This window comes from Dendropsophus ebraccatus, chromosome 12 (genome assembly GCF_027789765.1).
Source record: "Dendropsophus ebraccatus isolate aDenEbr1 chromosome 12, aDenEbr1.pat, whole genome shotgun sequence".
NCBI lineage: Eukaryota > Metazoa > Chordata > Amphibia > Anura > Hylidae > Dendropsophus > Dendropsophus ebraccatus.
In genome coordinates this window covers 11,500,487-11,521,734 of record NC_091465.1, presented here as the reverse complement: position 1 = coordinate 11,521,734, position 21,248 = coordinate 11,500,487, and the positions used below count along the sequence as shown (strand labels likewise).

The 21,248-nt window shown below is 43.0% G+C and overlaps 1 protein-coding gene across 1 annotated transcript in view; it reads left to right on the top strand.

Moving 5' to 3' along the window:
• Window positions 1-563: 563 nt before the first annotated feature.
• DISP3 (dispatched RND transporter family member 3) overlaps window positions 564-21,248 on the top strand; it is a 77,845-nt gene continuing 57,160 nt past the window's right edge. Inside the window, exon 1 of the mRNA XM_069947346.1 lies at window positions 564-893. The gene's annotated coding sequence lies outside the window, so the exon portion shown is untranslated. The remainder of the gene's footprint in view (window positions 894-21,248) is intronic.

Here is a 21,248-nt window from a genome sequence, read left to right as displayed (position 1 = left end):
AGGCGCCATCTATTCCTTGTATTCTCCTGACCTTCCACTAGAGGGCGCCATAGCTCGTTCTCATCTCCCAGGAAGGAATACAACCCTGATGGGCAGTGTAGACTGACACACAGCTGTCTTCTATAGGGAGGGACTCAGGGACAGATACACAGAAAAAATACTAAAAAAAAATCAGTAGAGTCAATAAACCATTCAGGGACCTGGGAAAGCTGGAGATGTAGCAGAGCTGGAATCATCGCTCTGCATAGAGGAGTATGGCTGAAGCGTAACGAGGCGTGATGTCACCGTGTATAAATAATGCAGGGCGCACAGAGTTGCCTGACAGCCTCAGCTCTGCTACATCTGTATTCAGCGGACGTGCTGTGCCGTGCCGTGCCGTGCCGTGCTGTGCTGTGCTGTGCTGTGCTGTCGGTCGGTCCAGGCTCGGTGCCCGCCTGTCAGACCCCCGGCAGCTGAGCAGTAGTGCCGGCTCCCGTCACCGCGCACTCCTATATATACTGGGGCTCGTACCAAGCGCGGGCAGCGCGGGGAGGCGCCGCTCCTGCCGGATCAGCGCCCCGGGCGCACGGTGCCGCCTCCTCCGGGCACAGCAGAGCTCAGCACCGCGGACAGCTCCCCCGGCTCCCCGCCGCCCCTCTGCCCGGCTGTGGTGTCGGGATGACGGAGCCTCGCCCCCTCTGTGCCGCGGCGGAGTGGTAGGAGCCCGGATCAAAACAAAGGAGAGCGCCACATAAAAGCCTATAGAAGCCGGAGCGGCGGGGAGAGCGGCAGCTGCGCTACAGGAGCGGTACCGGAGCGGTACAGCAGCGGTACAGGCGGGGAGCTGGCGCTATACTCCATCACCAGGTCCAGCAGGGAGCCCCCGGCAGCACCCGCACACCACCCGGAGCCAGGTGAGGGGGCGGCACCGGCAAGGGGCAAGGGCAGGTGTGAGGGGGGAAATATATGTATGAGGGGGCAAGTGTGTGTATGAGGGGGCAAGTATGTATGTATGTATGTATGAGGGGGCAAGTATGTATGTATGAGGGGGCAAGTATGTATGTATGAGGGGGCAAGTATGTATGTATGTATGTATGAGGGGGCAAGTATGTATGTATGAGGGGGCAAGTATGTATGTATGAGGGGGCAAGTATGTATGTATGAGGGGGCAATTGTGTGTATGAGGGGGCAAGTATGTATGTATGTATGTATGTATGAGGGGGCAAGTGTGTGTATGAGGGGGCAAGTGTGTGTATGTATGAGGGGGCAAGTGTGTGTATGAGGGGGCAAGTGTGTGTATGTATGAGGGGGCAAGTGTGTATGTATGTATGAGGGGGCAAGTGTGTGTATGAGGGGGCAAGTGTGTGTATGAGGGGGCAAGTGTGTATGTATGTATGAGGGGGCAAGTGTGTGTATGAGGGGGCAAGTGTGTGTATGTATGAGGGGGCAAGTGTGTGTATGAGGGGGTAAGTGTGTGTATGAGGGGGCAAGTGTGTGTATGAGGGGGCAAGTGTGTATGTATGTATGTATGTATGTATGAGGGGGCAAGTGTGTGTATGTATGAGGGGGCAAGTGTGTATGTATGTATGTATGAGGGGGCAAGTGTGTGTGTTTGAGGGGGTAAGTGTGTGTATGTATGAGGGGGTAAGTGTGTGTATGAGGGGGTAAGTGTGTGTATGAGGGGGCAAGTGTGTGTATGAGGGGGCAAGTGTGTATGTATGTATGTATGTATGTATGAGGGTGCAAGTGTGTGTATGTATGAGGGGGCAAGTGTGTATGTATGTATGTATGTATGAGGGGGCAAGTGTGTGTGTGTGAGGGGGCAAGTGTGTGTATGAGGGGGCAAGTGTGTATGTATGTATGAGGGGGTAAGTGTGTGTATGAGGGGGCAAGTGTGTGTATGAGGGGGCAAGTGTGTATGTATGTATGTATGTATGAGGGGGCAAGTGTGTGTGTGTGAGGGGGTAAGTGTGTGTATGAGGGGGCAAGTGTGTGTATGAGGGGGCAAGTGTGTATGTATGTATGTATGTATGAGGGTGCAAGTGTGTGTATGTATGAGGGGGCAAGTGTGTATGTATGTATGTATGTATGAGGGGGCAAGTGTGTGTGTGTGAGGGGGTAAGTGTGTGTATGTATGAGGGGGTAAGTGTGTGTATGAGGGGGCAAGTGTGTGTCTGAGGGGGCAAGTGTGTGTCTGAGGGGGCAAGTGTATGTATGAGGGGGCAAGTGTATGTATGATGGGGCAATTGTATGTATGGGGGGCAAGTGTATGTATGAGGGGGGTAAGTGTATGTATGAGGGGGTAAGTGTTTGTATGAGGGACAGCAGTGTGTATGAGGGGGCAAGTGTATGTATGATGGGGCAATTGTATGTATGAGGGGGTAAGTGTATGTATGAGGGGGTAAGTGTTTGTATGAGGGACAGCAGTGTGTATGAGGGGGCAAGTGTATGTATGAGGGGGCAAGTGTATGTATGATGGGGCAATTGTATGTATGAGGGGGTAAGTGTATGTATGAGGGGGGTAAGTGTTTGTATGAGGGACAGCAGTGTGTATGAGGGGGCATGTGTGTGTATGAGGGGGCATGTGTGTGTATGAGGGGGCATGTGTGTGTATGATGGAGCAAGTGTATGTGTGAGGGGGCAAGTGTATGTGTTAGGGGGCAAGTGTATGTGTGAGGGGGCAAGTGTATGTATGAGGAGGCAGGTGTAGGTATGAGGGGGTAAGTGTGTGTATGATGGGGCAAGTATGTATGAGGGGGTAAGTGTGTGTATATGTGTGAGGGTATAAGGGTAACTATATGTGTGTGTATATGTGTGAGGGTATAAGGGTAACTATATGTGTGTGTATATGTATGAGGGTATAAGGGTAACTATATGTGTGTGTATATGTGTGAGGGTATAAGGGTAACTATATGTGTGTGTATATATGTGTGAGGGTATAAGGGTAACTATATGTGTGTGTATATGTGTGAGGGTATAAGGGTAACTATATGTGTAAGTATGTATATGTATGAGGGTATAAGGGTAACTATATGTGTGTGTATATGTGTGAGGGTATAAGGGTAACTATATGTGTAAGTATGTATATGTGTGAGGGTATAAGGGTAACTATATGTGTGTGTATATGTGTGAGGGTATAAGGGTAACTATATGTGTGTGTATATATGTGTGAGGGTATAAGGGTAACTATATGTAAATGTGTATATGTGTGAGGGTATAAGGGTAACTATATGTGTGTGTATATATGTGTGAGGGTATAAGGGTAACTATATGTGTAAGTATGTATATGTGTGAGGGTATGAGGGTAACTATATGTGTGTGTATATGTGTGAGGGTATAAGGGTAACTATATGTAAATGTGTATATGTGTGAGGGTATAAGGGTAACTATATGTGTGTGTATATATGTGTGAGGGTATAAGGGTAACTATATGTGTAAGTATGTATATGTGTGAGGGTATAAGGGTAACTATATGTGTGTGTATATGTATGAGGGTATAAGGGTAACTATATGTGTGTGTATATATGTGTGAGGGTATAAGGGTAACTATATGTGTGTGTATATGTATGAGGGTATAAGGGTAACTATATGTGTGTGTGTATATGTATGAGGGTATAAGGGTAACTATATGTAAATGTGTATATGATGGAAGATACTTGTATGTGTAAGTGTGAGGTTATATGGGGATTACTTAGTCTGTGTATATGTAAGGGTTATAGGGGTTTCTATATGTACAAGATGTAGGTATGGAGAGTAGTATATATATATATGTATTGGATATATAGGTAGTAATCATATATGTGTGTGTATCTAGTGATATACATTGCTTCATCAACACAAAGCGACACAAATAGTTTCATATATATATATATATATATATATATATATATATATATATATATACACACGCAGACTTCTTCTATGGTTTCCTTTATTAGCCATGTGCACCACTCTCCTATAACATAGCTGCCCCCTTATACATATGGAGAGTGACATGTGTGTGTATGGGGGAGGGGTAAGGGGCATCATACCTCAGGACATGGGGGCGCTGCTGGAAGTTTGAGCTGTGGAAAGTGCGGCGTCTTTGTATACAGAGCCACATGGATGGTATGGTGGGGGACGGGGAGCCGAATACAGATCCTTCTGCCCCCACAATCCATCAGTAGAGATGACATTACCTATATGTGGCGGTGTAATGGGAGTATTATAACTCTAGTTATAATGTCTCCATATAATGATCAGGGTATAATGATCAGTGTAACACCCTGGGTATAAAGTCTCTGCATATAATGCTTCAGGGTATAATGATCAGTGTAACACCCCAGGGTACAAAGTCTCTGCATATCATGCTTCAGGGTATAGTTATCAGTGTAACACCCTGGGTACAAAGTCTCTGCATATAATGATCCGGGTATAATGATCAGTGTAACACATTGGGTATAAAGTCTCTGCATATAATGATCAGGGTATAATGATCAGTGTAACACCCCAGGGTATAAAGTCTCTGCATATCATGCTCAGGGTATAATGTCTCTGCATATAATGTCTAAATATATAATATCTTTCTGTAATGTCTCAGGATACACTGCATTAGGATAACATCTGATTATCTCAGGATATAATTCCTAGTATAATACCCCAGGGTGTAAAGTCTCATGGTATAAAGCTCCAGGGTATAAAGTCTCTGCATATAATGGCTCATGGTATAATGTTCAGAGATATAATATTTTGCTGGTATATCTCATTATATTGTCAGGATATAATGTCCCAGGATATAACATATCACTCTAAGGATATAATGGCTCAGTATAACGTCTCAGGATATAACGTCTCAATCTCAGGATATAATGGCTCAGTATAATATCTCAGGATATAACGTCTCAGTCTCTGGATATAATGGCTCAGTATAATATCTCAGGATATAACGTCTCAATCTCGGGATATAATGGCTCAGTATAATATCTCAGGATATAACGTCTCAATCTCAGGATATAATGGCTCAGTATAATATCTCAGGATATAACGTCTCAGTCTCGGGATATAATGGCTCAGTATAATATCTCAGGATATAACGTCTCAGTCTCTGGATATAATGGCTCAGTATAACGTCTCAGCATATAACATCTCAGTCTCTGGATATAATAGCTCAGTATAATATCTCAGGATATAACGTCTCAGTCTCGGGATATAATGGCTCAGTATAACGTCTCTGTATACAATGGCTCAGGATAGAATGTATTAGTCCTTGGATATAATGTGTCAGTCTCAAAATAAGTTATCACTATAATGTCTCAGGATGTAATATCTCGGTATAATATTGCAGTATAATGTCCCAGCCAGTATATAATGGTTTAGGATTAGAGATGAGCGAACCTCGAGCATGCTGGAGTCCATCCGAACCCGAACGTTCGGCATTTGATTAGCGGTGGCTGCTGAAGTTGGATAAAGCCCTAAGGCTATGTGGAAATCATGTATATAGTCATTGGCTGTATCCATGTTTTCCAGACAACCTTAGAGCTTTATCCAAGTTAAGCAGCCCCCGCTAATCAAATGCCGAACGATCGGGTTTGGATGGACCCGAACCCGGTTCGCTCATCTCTATTTAGAATATAACATATCAGTATAATGTCTCAACGTCTCAGTATAATGTCTCAGTATAATATTACAGTATAATTTCTCAGTATAATGTCTCGGGATATAATATCTCAGTATAATATTACAGTATAATGTCTCAGTATAATATTACAGTATAATTTCTCAGGCTATAACGTCTCACTATAATGTCTCAGTATAAAATTACAGTATAATGTCTCAGAATATAGCATCTCAGTCTCAGTATAAAATCTCACTATAATGTCTCGGGATATAATGTCTCAGTATAAAATTACAGTATAACGTCTCACTATAATGTCTCAGAATATAGCATCTCAGTCTCAGTATAATATCTCAGTGTAATATCTCAGGATACAATGTCTCAGTATAATTACAGTATAACGTCTCAGTATAATGTCTCAGAATATAGCTTCTTAGTCTCAGTATAATATTACAGTATAACATCTCAGTATAATGTCTCAGGATATAACGTCTCAGTATAATGTCTCAGGATATAATATCTCATTATAATATGACAGTATAATATCTCAGTATAATATTTCAGGATGTAACGTCTCAGGGTATAATGTCTCAAGGTATAATGTCTCAGGATATAATGTCTCAGGATATGACGTCTCAGGATGTAATGTCTCAGGGTATAATGTCTCAGTATAATGTCTCAGGATTTAACGTCTCAGTATAATGTCTCAGGATATAACATCCCAGTATAATGTCTCAGGATATAACGTCTCAGTATAATATCTCAGGATATAATGTCTCAGTAGAACGTCTCAGTATAAGCTCTCAGGGTATAATGTCTCAGGATATAATGTCTCAGCGTATAATGTCTCAGGATATAACGTCTCAGGGTATAATGTCTCAGGATATAGCATCTCGGGGTATAACGTCTCAGGATATAGCATCTCAGGGTATAACGTCTCAGGGTATAACGTCTCGGAATAATGTCTCAGGATATAATTTCTTAGTATAATGTCTCAGGATATAACGTCTCAGGGTATAATGTCTCAGGATATAATTTCTCGGTATAATGTCTCAGGATATAATGTCTCAAGATATAACATCTCGGTATAATGTCTCAGGATATAACGTCTCGGTATAATGTCTCAGGATATAACGTCTCGGTATAATGTCTCAGGATATAACGTCTCGGTATAATGTCTCAGGATATAACGTCTCGGTATAATGTCTCAGGATATAACGTGTCAGTATAATATCTTAGTATAATGTCTCAGGATATAGCGCCTCAGTATAATGTCTCAGGATATAACGTCTCAGTATAATATCTCAGGATATAATGTCTCAGTATAATATCTCAGGATATAATGTCTCAGTATAATATCTCAGTATAGTGTCTCAGGATATAGCGTCTCAGTATAATGTCTCAGGCTATAATGCCTCAGGGTATAACGTCTCAGTTTAATATCTCAGGATATAGCGTCTCAGTATAATGTCTCAGGATATAGCGTCTCAGTATAATATCTCAGTATAATGTCTCAGGATATAGCGTCTCAGTATAATGTCTCAGGATTTAATGTCTCGGTATAATATCTCAGAATATAATGTCTCAGGATATAATATCTCAGTATAATGTCTCAGGCTATAATGTCTCAGGGTATAACGTCTCAGGATATAATATCTCAGTATAATGCCTCAGAATATAATGTCTCAGGATATAATCTCTCAGTATAATCTCTCAGGATATAATGTCTCAGTATAATATCTCAGTATAATGCCTCAGGCTATAATGTCTCAGGATATAATGTCTCAGGATATAATATCTCAGTATAATGTCTCAGGATATAATATCTCAGTATAATGTCTCAGGATATAATGTCTCAGGATATAATATCTCAGTATAATGCCTCAGGATATAATATCTCAGTATAATGCCTCAGGGTATAATGCCTCAGGGTATAATGTCTCAGGATATAATATCTCAGTATAATGCCTCAGGGTATAATGTCTCAGGGTATAATGCCTCAGTATAATGCCTCAGGATATAATATCTCAGTATAATGCCTCAGGATATAATGTCTCAGGGTATAATGTCTCAGGATATAATATCTCAGTATAATGCCTCAGGGTATAATGTCTCAGGGTATAATGCCTCAGTATAACGTCTCAGTATATGATATCAGTTTCCCAGGCGCCTGGTTACACAGCCCTCCTCCTAACAATGCCATCATTCTGCAGTCACTGTAGGGATCCCCAGGCTGGCAGCGCCCTGGTACTTTCCTGGCACTGCTCTCGCTGCCTATGTAAATTGGTTGCTGAGGAATCCTCCTGCCATCTAGTTACCAGCAGTCTCCTCTCGGTGTCTCCCATAGGCTGTGCCCATCTGCCCCCATGGCCCTGGTAGGAATGAGCTGTGTGACCTGGTCCTGACAGGGCACAGTGCCCACATCCCCGGTGTAATCCAGCGGCTGACCTCATTCCCCCGGTGTGGAGAGGATGCCGCGCCGGTGTCTCTGTACCCAGTGACATGCATATTAATGCTCTGACAGTCTCTCTCTCTCTCTCATTACCCTCATAGCACATTTTAGCCTGTGCAATTAGCAGCACGTTGCGGGAGCCAGGCTGGCGTGCCCGCGTCCCCTGCCCATACCAGCGCCCGGCTCTTTGTCCGGCTCCCATGTGGCTGTGATAGAAGCCTTTGTCCTGGAAAAGCGGCTTCATTGTGCTGGCTGCACACGGAGGAGAAGAAGCTCACTGTGCACATACATCCAAAAGGAAGAGACATAAGGATTAACCCCTTCACTTACTGAAGCTTATAACAACCTGTGCCTCTCCGACTGTTACACTACTACAACTCCCATCTTGCCCAACAGCCTTTGGCTATTGATAGATAGTAGTAATTCCTACCAGCCGGAGAGCCACAGGTTGGGGAACACCACATTACATGTACAATTCACTAATGTGTAATACCTCATTTCACCTGTGGGGGAGCTGCAAAGAATTTGAACACTTGCTGCTAAATTCTGTGCATATCACAGCTGATCACTGGGGGTCTTAGCAGCAGGACACCCTGTTAGGAGCTTATTTTGAAGAATTTAGCAGCAAGTGCCCAGATTACCTGCAGCGCCTCCAGAGGTGGAATAAACTGTTGATCTAAGGCTGTGGTCCCAACCTGTGGCTTTTTCTACGTTGCAGAACCACAACCCCCATCATGCTCTGGTGTATGTTATATACATAGTTATGTACATAGTGATGTCACAGGTATGATGTATAAAAACCTGTTTGTATAGATTGTGATGTCACTGGTGTGGGGTGTTAACGCCTGTTCATATCAGTGTATAAAAACCCATTTATGTATCAGCGATGCCATTGCTGTGATGTATTGTATAGTAAGCCTAGTCATGTAAGCTGTGATGTCATCGGAAAGATGGTTAAAAAACTATTAGGTCAGCAGTGGTGTCATTGGTTTGATGTTTGCAATCCTTTTTATCATCGATATGATGTATCCTATTTATGTAGGTAGTGATGTCATCGGTATGATATATTCTATTTATATAAGTAGTGATGTCATCGGTATGATGTGTCCTATTTATGTAGGTAGTGATGTCTTCAGTATGATGTATCCTATTCATGTAGGTAGTGATGTCAGCAGTATGATGTATTCCATTTATATAAGTAGTGATGTCATCGTTATGATGTGGTGTGATGTATAAAAGTCAGTTTATATAGAAATAGTAGTGATGTAATGAGTATGATGTAGAAAAGCCTATTTAGTTAGTGATGTCATCGGTATAATGTAATCTAGTTATATAGTTAGTGATGTCATCGGTGTGATATATTCTAGTTATATAGTTAGTGATGTCATCAGTACGATGTATTCTAGTTATATAGTTAGTGATGTCATCGGTGTGATGTATTCTAGTTATATAGTTAGTGATGTCATCGGTGTGATATATTCTAGTTATATAGTTAGTGATGTCATCAGTATGATGTATTCTAGTTATATAGTTAGTGATGTCATCAGTATGATGTATTCTAGTTATATAGTTAGTGATGTCATCAGTATGATGTATTCTAGTTATATAGTTAGTGATGTCATCGGTATGATGTATCCTACTCATGTAGGTAGTGATGTCACTGCTATGATGTATTCTAGTTATATAGTTAGTGATGTCATCGGTATGGTGTATTGTAGTTATATAGTTAGTGATGTCATCGGTGTGATATATTCTAGTTATATAGTTAGTGATGTCATCGGTGTGATATATTCTAGTTATATAGTTAGTGATGTCATTGGTGTGATATTTTCTAGTTATATAGTTAGTGATGTCATCGGTATGATGTATTGTAGTTGTATAGTTAGCAATGTCACTGCTATGATGTATTCTAGTTATATAGTTAGTGATGTCATCGGTATGGTGTATTGTAGTTATATAGTTAGTGATGTCATCGGTATGATGTATCCTACTCATGTAGGTAGTGATGTCACTGCTATGATGTATTCTAGTTATATAGTTAGTGATGTCATTAGTATGATGTATTCTAGTTATATAGTTAGTGATGTCATCGGTGTGATATATTCTAGTTATATAGTTAGTGATGTCATTGGTGTGATATTTTCTAGTTATATAGTTAGTGATGTCATCGGTATGATGTATTGTAGTTGTATAGTTAGCAATGTCACTGCTATGATGTATTTTAGTTATATAGTTAGTGATGTCATCGGTATGGTGTATTGTAGTTATATAGTTAGCAATGTCACTGCTATGATGTAGAAAAGCCTATTCTCTTGTTATAAAATGTAAGTGATGTCATAGAATGACATATAAAACCAATTCCTCTTAGAAGAAGATAGTTGTGATATCACGACATGTAGAAGCCTGTTTGTGTTGCCGGCAGAACAATGATGTCATGGGCCGTATCTGATACTTGATCGGTCTTATAGACTGATGTGATGCAGGAAGTGATGCTCTGGTAGCCGGATAATACCTCGATGACTGATTGTACAAGGTCATCGGGACAGATGCTGCGTATCTACTCTCAAGGTTGGGATCGGCTTCGCTCCGCTCATTCTCTCAGTCTTTTCTAATGTAAATGAACCGCTGATGGAGTCATACAGGATGCGCACATTGGGTTCAATGCTTCGGGAATCAATAATGACAGAGATGGGGCGAGGATAGCAAAGAACATGTTCTTTATGTGTTTTCTATAGTCTTATAGAGCATGCCGTGCTTCACACACCTAGAAGAGCAATTCTTCTGATTCCACAAACGTCCATATAGTAGTTCTAATGAAGAAGTACCAATTGTCCATGGTCTTAGAGCTATAATCATAGAGTACTATCCTAAAAGAGTCATTGCTCAAATCTATGTCCATAGCTCGAAGACCCAAGATCCAGTCTTCTATAGTCTTAGGGCCAGTTCACACTGAGTAAAACAGGTGGAATTCCCGCCTGCATTAGTGTCACACAGTTTCAATTCTTTGAGCGGAGAGCGGCAGGAGTGGAGGCACGTGAGCCATCCCATAGAGACACTGAGACAAGCGGGATTCTGCGGCGGAGCTCTCCACCTATATTACTCATTGTGAACATACCCTTAGAGTTATAACTATACAGTGTCCAAATTTCTAACACCTAAAGGCCGATCTTCTAAAGTCTTACAGCTCTTATAACTATAGACGTACCATCCTAAAAGAGTTATGGCTTAAATCTTTTGGTTCCTCACATGTCCACACAGGAGCTCTAATACCGAAGAACCAATCTTTAATGGTCTTAGAGCTATAATTATAGAGTGTGCAAACTTAAAGGAGTCAAAGCTCAAATTTTCTGGTTCCCCAAATAATTTGGGGAAGACCCAAGCACCAGTCTTCTATGGTCTTAGGGCCAGTTCACAAGGAGCAGCAAGGAAAGTGATCCACCCAAAATCAGCACTTGTGGAATTCGGTGCGGAATTGTCGCATATTCCATGTGCATTCCACGTGAAATGCAAGCGGCGTTTTCGCACAGACTTTCCACACGGAAATATGTGAGGGAGACATCGTTTTGCAAAGTTGTTTTTAAACGTTTTTTTTTTTTACGATTCCGTGAGGAAATTCTGCGCTGTAAAAATTTCAGAGAGGAAATACAAAGCCCCATTGATTTCTATAGGATTCCGCCAGCGGAAGAATAAACATGTCCATTCTTCTGGCGGAAAGAGGATCCGCCACAGAACGTTCCGAGCAGAAATTCAGCTGTATGAACTACAGAGCGGAATTTACAACGAACTTAATGAAAACTGGCGCTGCAGCAATTTTATGGGTGGAATTTTCAGCATGGATTCAGCGCTGAAATTCCACCGCTTTTGCGCTGTGTGAACTGGCCCTTAGTGGTATAACTATAGTGTTTGCCGTCCAACTTGCACCTAAACTGCATAGTGCTCAGTTCTTCTGGTATCCATAGTCCTAACACTCATGCGCAGGTCTACCATCATATTGTTTAACCCTTATGGTTCCGTAAGTCGTTTCACTGTAATATCCAAGCACTATGGTCCTACGGCTATGATTATCGTTTTAGTCTTTTCTTGTATAACACAAGGGCTCATGCACATGGCAGCATTACGGCTCTGTTCAAGCATCAGGTATTCTCTACTGCCGTATACAGCAAGACACTTTCCATAGTACTGGGCCATGTGCTGTAATGTGTGCAGGGTCTTCCTGTTGTCGGGGCAGTTGTAGCGTTACATAGAATAGTATAATTTCTCCTTATTACGTGTGTATTCGGGTGCTCGGGTGACACAGTATTCTGACATGGAGACATGATATGTTACAGAAGACAGGCTAGCCCAAAAAAACAACAAATATCCCCGTTGCGGGCCGATGGTGTCTGAGGTTTTCTGCGGTTCTCCAGTTCTATTTCCTGCATCTACAGTAAGAATGATTATATAGTGAAAGCAATCACGGGAGTCTGTGACAAACCCTAAATACCTCTTCATCATTTGGACAGAAGCATCGGGAGGATTTTTATTATTGTGCTTTTTGCTTTACTAGAGTCCAAAAAAAAAATTTATGCAGGCGGGGGAGGGCAGTGTTAACTCCCAGCATAGCCTGGCGGCACGTCTGTGTCTACGGGACCCAGTGGTGATGCTGCAGGGACATAAACACTACCGGCTACTGACAGGTCCCTGCAGATTACAGCTGATACAACCACCCCTGTCCATAAGTTGTATTGCAAAATATGTTTTTGGTTGCTGTTTTTTTCCAAACAACTTTCCTCCTATGTGATTTATAACATATTTGGCAACTTTATTTACCAAAAATGACTCTTAACTTCCGAACAAAGACTTGTCCATCAGGTGTTTCACTTGCTTGCAACCTGCTTTTTGTTGTCTGTTGTTTTGCTCCGTCCGTCTCTAGTAACAAAAAGACAAAGATCGAACACAGGAAGTGAGGGCGGGGCTTAGCTACTGCTTTGTACAGGAGAGATGGAGGGTTGGGTTGTTTATCTGCAATCTGTGAACCTGTCTGCCTCCTTCAGGGGGTTCCTCACTGAATTTAGAGGCCTTCCTGTCATCTGTGGCCATCCTTAAACTTCTGGGCAGTTGTGTTATACTTGCGCCTCTACTGCTGCATATACATGGTGCTGCCTCCAGAATGTAATCCCCCCACCCCCTTCTTTTAGCTTGTCATTGTCAGTTCAACAAACACAGCAATCGCTAATTCCCGTGTTTTGAGACTCATAACTGAGACTCCACGGACCCTTCTTTTGCATATGTCATTGTCAGTTGCCACAGCATTTCAGTGCCTGGTGTAACCCCTTCTTTGCTGTACTGCTGCTAAGTCTGTCTGTCCGTTCTTATAGCACCTTACAAACACAGTTCAACATTAAAGTGGAACTCTAACACATCTAACTTGCTGATAGCCCCCTATTGTGCACAGGAGAAACTGAGGAGGAAGGTATGTCCTCCTGTTTCCCTGCAGCTTTAATGTAGTGCTCTGTACGGTAAGACTGTTTGCAGCATTGCCCCTCCCTAAGAGCACTGATCTATCCCTGGCTGGCCCGCCCCTATTTATGATTATCAGTGGAGTGGGTTTGCAAGGGCAGGGCCGGATCGATGCTCTGGGGGGCGGCCAGTGCTCTAAGCTAAGCCTTACTGTACAGATTACAACATTAAGGCTATGTTCAGACGCTGTATGACACTGGCCGTTCCGTCACAGAACGGCCGATGTCAGATAAGATCCTCACGGCCAGTACTGCAGTACCGGCCGGATGATCTTAAGCGCTGCTGAGTTCTGATGCAGTCCATAGTGTGCATTGACAGGGTTTTCTGCGTCCGCTGTTCAATGAATGACGGCCACAGAAAAGTGACATATCAGTTTCTCGCAGCGCCGCTAGGAATCCCGGACGGAGTGTATACTATGGGGAAGATTTATCAAACATGGTGTAAAGTGAAACTGGCTCAGTTGCCCCTAGCAACCAATCAGATTCCAGCTTTCATTTTCAAAAGAGCCTGTGAGGAATGAAAGGTGGAATCTGATTGGTTGCTAGGGGCAACTGAGCCAGTCTCACTTTACACCATGTTTGATAATTCTCCCCATGTGTATTCACTCCGGCCGGGATCCCTCAGAAGGAAGCACAATGTAAGGTTCGTATAAATCACAGTCGTTGTTCAAATCTCCAACAGCGACCGTGATTAATATGAACCTTACGTTTTGTGAACATAGCCTAAAACTGCACAGGAACAGTGCAGAGGATGAGATATACCTTTCTTCTCAGCACCCTGTGCGCAGTAACCTGCTGATAGTTCCCCTGTAACTGTTCCCAGCCATGCTCTCACCCCTGGAAATGGAGAGAATGAGAAATACCCGTGCACCATGAAGTATCCAATAGTACAATAGAAGAGCATGTCCTCTACCATGTGTACTGGGTAGACAAGCAAACTAGTTTTTCCCCAGTAAGTACAATAACATTGACAGCTTGATAGTATAAATTCAAACACCCAGGAGATATTTACTAATAACATCTTCCCATCACCTGGCATAACTGCAAACCCCATAGCGGTTCCCTTTTTTAAGATACTAAGCAATATACACCCCGCTGTTTAGATAAAATAGTATTCAAAAAGCAATTGTATTTGTCTGGATTATATAATGTATTTTTACTATACTACAAGAAGTTATCAGTTGGGGGGACTCAAATTGAGGACCCTCATCTGTTACACAAGGGGAGAGCTGGTACAAAGAGTAACCCCCTGTCTATAAAAGACTTGCATGGCCGTGCTTTACCCAAATGTCATGTTGTTTTATTAAACACAGAACTGCTCAAGCATCCTAAACCACTGATATACAGACAGACACAGGCAGGTGCACGCTGTTATGGCTGCAGTACAAATGCTAAAATATAAATCACTTTTTTTGAAGTACTGCTAAAGAGAAAGTTAAGGTTCTTGGCACATCATCTAATCCAAAAAGTGTATAGCATCCCTTTATAGAACGAAGAAGCTACAATGTTGCAGACAAAGCCAGTCAGGGACATCATCTGTCTCCGAAGGGAGGGGGGAGGAGGTGGAGACAGAGAGAAAAGCTCACACACAGATTTTTGTATCTTCAGCAGAAAGCAGCAGCTCAGAACTGGAGGAAGGAGACTGAATAGATAATAACAAGTATGAAAGTAATTGTTAGTCTCACCATGGGCAGCAACATAACAGAAGTTATGTCTGAATGGAGTACTCCTTTAAGGCAAGGCTGCACGGACATCACTAACAATATATATATATATATATATATATATATATATATATATATATATGTAGCCCTTGCTGTACGATTATCGAGCCGTGTCAAAGGCTCAGTAAACGAGCGCTGATCTAATGGATCAGGGCTCCCTTACATTAGCCATCGGGCTGTGTAATACGGTCCTTGCCGTCACCGATCCCAATAGATTACAGCTGATCCCTGGGTTTTCCTGTAATTAGGTTATATTTGGGGGGACCTATCCAAAAGTCACTGTCCAAAGTGGGGGACCCCTTTAAGGACTTTTCCCTTTTATTACGGTTTGGTAGATATCAGTTTATCTGCTTTAAAGGTTACAGTCATTCCCTCTTATTACCTTGGTTTAGAATTCAAGGACAAGTAGAAAAATGAGTGACAATATGCAATTATTGGGAGAAGTAATGAATATAAAGTGAATTAAATATGTAGCATGCATATAAAGTGATACATAATCTTTTACATTTGTGCCAATGTCTTATAGAGTCTTTCCCTCCTGCCAGCGCTCTCAATGCATATTAATGGCATCATCTACAATACAGAATATACATAGAGGTGTAGTGACACCGTACAGGGCCAGCTCTGCTTATCCTTATAGTAAGCTGTCCAATAAAGGGGGAGTAAAAATAAAGAAAAGTTGTCTGCTATTATCCATGGTTACAGCGCCACTCTTCTTCATTGGCTGTAAGTGGTATTGCAGCTCAGCCCTATATACTTCAGTGGGAATCAGCTGCAGTACCGGATAAGACCTGTAGACAAGAGTGGCGCAATGAATTTGGGTATTCCTGGACAACCTTTTAAATAGTTGTATCTAAGCTCTAACCTTAAAATAAAGAATAAACTCTATTTTTTTCAATATGAGTGATGGACAACCCTAGCTCCTCTATGCTTGGGAAAGGAAGTCAATTAAAGGGGTACTCCGGCGAAAATCTTATTCTTTCAAATCAGCTGCTTTCAGAAGGTTTTATAGATTGGAACTGGATACTTCTATTTAAAAATCTTCAGTCTTTCAGTACTTATCAGCTGCTGTATGTCCTGCAGAAAGTGATGTATTCTTTCCAGACTGACACCTCTGTCCATGTCAGGAACTGTCCAGAGCAGGAAAGGTTTTCTATGGGATTTGCTGCTGCTCTGGACAGTTCCTGACATAGACAGAGGTGGCAGCAGAGAGCACTGTGTCCGACTGGAAAGAATACACCACTTCCTGTAGGACATACATCAGCTGATAAGTACTGGAAGACTTGAGGTTTTTAAATAGAAGTAAATTACAAATCTATATAACTTTCTGAAACCAGTTACCCTTTTAAAGCTTTGTGGCTTGGGGGCACTGGCTCTAGCATTCAGTTGATTCCAGTATACAGGGCCTCTCCCAGCAGACAAACCCTTTAGCCGTAGACAATAGAAGTCACATGCATGTCCTTCCTGGCTATTCCAAATGGCCAATGGTGACATTTTCAGTACCTGTCGGCCAAACGTTAATTCCGCCATACTGTCCTCCCCATGCACATGAACACATGTCTGTACAGCTGTCGCAGATCTGCAGCCTCCACAATGTCGATATAAGAACACGCTGAGCGTTATAATTATACACATTGTGCTACCTGTTGCAAAACTACAGCTCCCATCATGGTGCTATCAGACCATGTTGGAGACTATTTCGCTTGAATTGAGAAGGTCACTTCCATATATTTTTTGAGTTCTCCTAGTAGCTAAAGGACCATAGCGTTTCACTTGGAGGATGAAATTTTCTTTTATTGATAATTTCCTGTTAGCGCGGCCAAAGTGCTTGCCTTCCCTGCCGGATCCTTCCATGACGCCATATATTGACAGCACAGAACAATGTGCACCGTGTTCATTGAACACCTAATGGACTGGTACGTTTCTGGTCAATATTCAATTAGCTGCATTTCCCTGCGTTTTCTGGGGGCTTGGATACCGGTATAAAGTATACAATCCATCTGGAATCTTTTGACGTTATAGGAAATATGAACAGGTCTGAAGACAGCCGTGGGTCAGGATTGATGATCCGTACACGGCGACATCTTTCCGAGGACCCCGGGGCATGGAACACATGGACGTTGCACCGCCGCTCCTCTTTTTATTGAATTGCAAGGATAAGGGATTATGTGTAATTGTTTCTCTTCTCCCAGAGTGGCCATATAAAAACCATTAATATTAGTATTACTATGGTAGTTAATAGAATGTCCACCCCGAGAGCCATTATACAAACTGATAGCACTTTCATTGGTTTTTCTGCCCAGTCTGTCCATGGCTTTACACTCAATGGCCACTTTATTAGGTACACCTGTCCAACTGCACGTTACCACTTAATTTATAATCAGCCAATCACATGGCGGCAACTCAGTGCATTTAGGCATGTAGACATGGTCAAAACAATCTCCTGCAGTTCAAACCGAGCATCAGTATGGTGAAGAAAGGTGATGTGAGGCCTTTGAACGTGGCATGGTTGTTGGTGCCAGAAGGGCTGGTCTGAGTATTTCAGAAACTGCTGATCTACTGGGATTTTCACGCACAACCATCTCTAGGGTTTACACAGAATGGTCCGAAAAAGAAAAAACATCCAGTGAGCGGCAGTTCTGTGGGCGGAAATGCCTTGTTGATGCCAGAGGTCAGAGGAGAATGGGCAGACTGGTTCGAGCTGATAGAAAGGCAACAGTGACTCAAATAGCCAACCGTTACAACCAAGGTAGGCAGAAGAGCATCTCTGAACGCACAGTACCTCCAACTTTGAGGCAGATGGGCTACAGCAGCAGAAGACCACCCGTTACTAGCATGGTGTACCTAATAAAGTGGCCGGTGAGTGTGTATCAGGGATGGGGAACCTTCGGCTCTCCAGCTGTTGCAAAACTACATTTCCCATCATGCCTGGACAGCCAAAGCAAAGCATTCCTGCTTTATATAACTGAAAAATACATTTTCTGCCATCCGTAAGGGTCAGTCTCGCAGCACTGCCAGAATCAGTGGAGCCTCAGTTACAAGTCTCAAGTCTCAAGTGGAAATCATGGATATAGTCATTAACCCCAGCTAATCAAATACCGAAAGTTCAGGTTCGGATCGACTCGAACCCGAACCCGGTTCGCTCATCTCTAGTGAGCAGGAACATTTTCAGCAGTTTTCTTTACAGCAGCTCTGTGGGGTCATATCAGAAGGGCTAGCCTTCACCTCAGCTTAGGACGTGCCTTGGGCCTCCATGATCCAGTCCCTGGTCACTGGTTGTCCTTCCTTAGAGAACTTTTGGTATATATTTAGCACTACATGTCAAGAATACCCAACAAGACCAGCCATTCGGGAGATGCTCCACCACGATTGTGCCTTCTGTGGCCTCTATATATTTGCAGATTGTCAAAATGGGATGATCATGGGCTTCATAGACCGTATATAGACACCATATTATCCCAAGCATAGTCAGTGATTGCATTCTTGTTGTTTTCTCGATTACCTGTTTAGGTTCTGTGGCTAAAGTGTTGTTGCCAACCAATATGTGTCACAGACAGCACAGTTGTGGTGTGAATACACCCTAACATATTTTTACGCTTTCATATATTTCCTGCTCCTACGTCATTGACTTCCAGAATTGACTGACATACGCCATTGTCACCAGATAATCAGTGTTATTCACTGCCGGTGGCTTTAATGTGGCAGCGGTGACCGCTTCTCACTCTTTCCCAAACAAAAATAACCATTTCACCTCTATTACCCATTGTATCTGAGCAGGGAGGTGAATGCAGCCGGTTGAGCACAAAGTAACAGATCAATAGGGAATTATTGATTGTGGGCGGAGTCACTGTAATGTATAAGTGTAATGTTCAGAGATTTCAGTCTTATTATCTTCAAAAAGAGCCCTGAGCCCGGCTTATGGCAGACGTTACCACGCTGACAGTACCTCAGAAGCTCGTGTGGCCCCAGGTGGAGCCAAAATCAAGACAAGAGAAAAAAATCAAATCATTGATGATCAAAAGGAGACTTGTAAAGTAGCAGAAAACATAAGAAGATTTTTTTTCCTCAACAAGACACCGGGAGATGAGGAATCGTGACAGCATGTGCTGTCAATCAAGAGCTGCCGTTCTGTATCGACTGTCTTTATGTGCTTTGCTGGAAATTTTTGTTTTAGATCAGGAGCAAAAAAAAATAAAAAATTCTGTATAAAAATGAAAAAAGTCAGAATAAGCAGAAACAGAACAGTGCAGTGATAACGTCTCCTCTTTGTAAGTACTGGAATTGTGGATCCGCTGTACCACCACTAGCGATGGTGTAGATGCTGCACCAGGAAGCAGAGTCTTAGGGACCGCTGGTCCACCGATGGTGGGGTGGACTTGCTGCAGTGGGCAACCCCAAGGTAGCTACCCCTTGCTTGGCTTGCTAGTGGCGGCGGGTGAAGTGCAGCTGGAGATACGTAGGCAGGCAGGAACACAGCACTCAAGGCTAGAACCACAGACAGCAGGAACACAGCAGGACTCAAGGCTAGAACCACAGACAGCAGGAACACAGCAGGACTCAAGGATAGAACCACAGACAGCAGGAACACAGCAGGACTCAAGGATAGAACTACAGACAGCAGGAACACAGCAGGACTCAAGGATAGAACCACAGACAGCAGGACTCAAGGCTAGAACCACAGACAGCAGGAACACAGCAGGACTCAAGGATAGAACCACAGACAGCAGGAACACAGCAGGACTCAAGGATAGAACCACAGACAGCAGGAACACAGCAGGACTCAAGGATAGAACCACAGACAGCAGGAACACAGCAGGACTCAAGGCTAGCACAACAGGCAGGAATCACGGGAGAGCTGGGGCCACACACTAGGAAACACACAGAAGCTCCAACAAGGAATGGCAGGGCAGGTGCAGATTTATAGGGGGGGGGGGGGTGATTAGGTGCACAAGCAATTAGAGATGCACTGTCCCTTCAAATCCAGATCAGCCGGCACGCATGCGCCTTAAGAGATGGGGACTCGTGCGTCGGCTGAGGGAGCAGGAGACTGAAGCCAAGACGCGTAAGGCACCCGGGGGACAGCAGAGAGATGGTGGTGCTGGGTCTCTGCACATGGGCTCCGGTTGACAGGCACAGAGAGCGTCTGTAACATACTTCATGCATATCACAAATGGTCAAAGGCTTCTACATCTTCCCCTTCCTCTTGTAGTTTCTGGATGGTGGTGGTGGTGGTGGGGGGGGGCAGATTACTGTAGCAGAAAGCTTCTTCCTGTTCTGTTCACATTGAGAAATCAGTAAAGTTCTGGCCCTTTTAAACCAAAGCAAGTCTAACATCCTGTTCCTCCCAAAATGGAAAGGTCTGATAGACGATGGAGCTCCCTCCAGTGTGATAATAGCTCGGGATATCCCTGAAGTATAGGAAAAAATAAAAAATAAAAAAAATTACAAGTTGAAATATGGCAAAAATGGCAAAACAAACTACATTGTAATATTCTTACTTCTATAACCTCCTATAAATTTCAATGCCTTCAGTCCATGATCTTACATGTCATGTACTTTGACATTACATCCATGCCAGGTCATGTATCGGTGATTGCCCCAGTCATGTGATAGAGCAACCCATTTATTTGAATGGCAGCATAATACTTTGTCTTGCCTGTGGAGGCAGTGCAGGGAAATTGAACACTTATTTCCAAGTGTCCCCACCTTTACAGATGATCGCCTTGGGACATTGTTCAGAGTAGGGAACCAATTAGATACCACTATAAGAATGGATGCATTGGTAAAGCAAAAAGACTGAGCCGGTATAGCCCGATGAAATGAAAACAACAATGAGCAGCCTCATTGTTAGTACTACATTGTTTGCTATCACTAGTGGACATGTGGCTTGGCTTCACGCAGGGAACAAAGTGTCATGCGGGCGCACACTGGTGTATTATATGAGCGGGCCTCTTATCACATCATAGATAATCATAGCTCGTGTTTAATGGGATCTGCTGAGC